Source organism: Temnothorax longispinosus, chromosome 6 (genome assembly GCF_030848805.1).
Source record: "Temnothorax longispinosus isolate EJ_2023e chromosome 6, Tlon_JGU_v1, whole genome shotgun sequence".
In the NCBI taxonomy this organism is placed as follows: domain Eukaryota; kingdom Metazoa; phylum Arthropoda; class Insecta; order Hymenoptera; family Formicidae; genus Temnothorax; species Temnothorax longispinosus.
Genome location: NC_092363.1, coordinates 11251670 through 11254695, shown reverse-complemented (window position 1 = coordinate 11254695; position 3026 = coordinate 11251670). Strand labels below are relative to the sequence as shown.

General features: G+C 30.9%; 1 long non-coding RNA gene across 2 annotated transcripts; it reads right to left on the bottom strand.

Moving 5' to 3' along the window:
* Nucleotides 1-884: 884 nt before the first annotated feature.
* On the bottom strand, nucleotides 885-2726 carry LOC139814933 (uncharacterized). Of its 2 annotated transcripts, none has more exons than XR_011732617.1 (3): nucleotides 2665-2726; nucleotides 2186-2409; nucleotides 885-1928 (listed from the first exon to the last, which is right to left on the bottom strand). It is a non-coding gene; the product is annotated as an uncharacterized lncRNA (long non-coding RNA). The 2 variants fall into 2 exon arrangements; XR_011732616.1 differs by having other exon boundaries at nucleotides 2669-2726.
* Nucleotides 2727-3026: the final 300 nt, after the last annotated feature.

Here is a 3026-nt window from a genome sequence, read left to right as displayed (position 1 = left end):
GCTTCTCTACCGCTTTCTTTCGCCTTCCCTCTTCTACCTCCAACCCTTTCACTACTACATTGTTCCTCCTTCTGTCTCTCTCTTCTAACTCTCTCCACCTTTCTAGCTCTCTTACCTTCGCTTCCATTGCTTTATCTCTTTTTCCTATCTCCCACTTTCCTTCCTCTTTCACTTCTCTCTGCCCTTCCTTCCTCCCATCTCTCCATCTCTTAACTAATATATTTAAATTTATATATTAGTTAATTTCTTTATATACACTACCGCTCATTAATTTCAATATACCCCTATATTTGTTAATTTCTCTGTAAAGGATGAACATGATACATATGTTTTGTACAGAAATGAATACATTTGCTGTTATAAACACTTGCATGCATTGCATTTTTATATATTATTTATATAAAAATGCCATGCATGCAAGTGAAATGCTTATAACAGCAAGTGCATTCATTTCTGTGCAAAACACGTATCATGATGTTTATCCTTTACAGAGAAATCAACGAATCTGTTGTATATTGAAATTAATGAGCGGTAGTGTATATAAAGAAGTTAACTAATATATAAATTTAAATATATTTGCAATATAATAAATATTTTTATAATATATAATACTTTTCTCTATATTGTTCCTTCTCTTCTCCTTCTTTTTTCGTTTTCTATCTCTATATCTTTCTCTCGTCTTAAAATACTTTTTACTTTCATATAAACAGCTTAAGGTATCGATACAATAAATAATACTATAAAAGCTACATTTGGATGGAACGGTAATAATTTACACATCCTATTATACCTCTATAATAATGTTAAAATCATAATAGCGTAATGAAAACGATTCATAGGAATAAATGTGATAGTATTTATGAAATAAAATTAAATATGAAATATACATTTAAGAAATATTACTTTAATGATTATATTATCTTACGCGTTATTAACATCCCATACAGGCAAAGCAAATAGATACTATGATATACAGGATACCTTTAAACAATTGTTTCATTTTCTAACATTTTTCAGATATATTGTAATATAATCGTATAATTGTCATATTTTTTTACACAGGAATACTAACGCAAAATTATTCGGACATTGTCACTACTAAAATTAAAAAATCAGATGAAGGGTTAGGTAATGTACATATTTTTAATTCACATATCTCTCATTTACTACCGATCATCATTTCACAATGATACATTTGCAACGAAATAGATACGCCAATACCCAAAACGTATATCTGTAATCTAAACACAAGATTTATATTCTGGAAACGATACAAGTGTCTTAAAATACTTTTTACTTGTTTCTAAGCAGCATAAAATATTGATACTATCCGAATAGTATAAAAGCTACATTTGGATGGAACGATAACAATTTAGACACCCTACCTCTATAATTATGTTAAAATCGTCAGATATACTGTAATATAATCGTCATATTTTTTTACACAGAAATACTAATGCAAATTATTCGGACATTGTCACTAAAAAATTAGATGAAAATAGTTTGTAATCATACAAAGATACTGTTTAGTTAATGTACACATCTTTTTAATTCACATATCTTTCATTTACTACCGATCATCATTTCATAATGATGCATTTGCAACGAAATAGATACGTCAGCAACATTCGAGACCATCGACTGGAAAAAGCATTTCTCTTGGTCTATTCGTTGTGACGGATAAAATCGTATAATTTCAGCACTCAGCAATGGATTCACTTCAATTGATGCGATTTTAAGACAGAGCTCAATTCAAAGAATCCTCGTTGTTACTAAATATGCTTACAAGGCCTGTGAATAGCGCTAATTTCCCTGCCATGCGCATATCTTTCTTTTTCGTGGCTGTATCCTGATTAGGCATCATCTTGTCCGCAATATGCTTATAGACTTTTCCATTCAGCATTAACGTAAAAAAGCCGTCGTACCATCTGAAATCGTTATATATAATTGTCTCGGTATTATAATCAATTTTATAATAAGTGTTTCCTCTCCGATAGCATAAACAAAATTAATTTTAGGAAATCTAAATTATTTTATCTTTTTCTGAAGGTAGAATACAAAACAAAACTAAAAATCAAGTTCTTTTCAAATAATAGACAACTTGAATTAATTATATAATTAATGTTTATAAGAACAATTTTATATTACTTTTAAAAGGAATGTTTAGAGCACTGATTACACTTACATTTCCTGGTTAGCGCTTATTATGGCATGTTGTATTTTCCAAATTACTTCCAAAACGTAGAAAATACCTTCCAGCCTGTGACACCACGTATACGCCAACAAACCTGCGCGGTATCGTTTTCAGAATGCATCGTGATCTTTAGGATGTTAAGCTTGACGTGTGCAAACTTCATATGACCAATGAACCTTAATAGTATCAATTGCTTCGCATAACTCACAAGTCTCCTGCAATATTTTTTAAGCATATTATGAAAAAATGGAAATACTTAATGCTAAAAACTCTTAATTGCTTTGAATACTTAATAAAATTAGTTTTCGTTACTCCTCTAATATTGTTGATACAAATTATATCATAATAATGAATAATAGGGACTCAATTCACAAATATTTCAGCATAACTTACCTACAATACAAATTACGCTATAGAACACTTTCTCGTTCTTTTCAACTTTTACAATTTACAAGAAAGCATATACGTACATACATGTGCAATTTTGGATACACCTTCCATCTTAAAGATCTCTTCGGTATCAGCTCCCTGCCTGCGGTAAATATATAGCGGCAAAATTGTATACCACATAGTTGAACATAAAATGTTTCTGCGTGAGAAAACGAGAGAAAAGGAAAACATTTGTAATAGGTAATGACACGCGATACGAACCACGCAATAGTGTAAATTCGAGATTGGGGGAAGAAAGAAGGGGTAAAGGAGAAGAGATTCTTACAATTAGAGGCACTCTGTAGCAACTCGTATTATCTAGCACAAGAGGACCTCTTGTGCTAGACAATTATGCCTCAGCAGTGTCTGACAATGAGAATGATTATATTTTGAAGACGCGAGA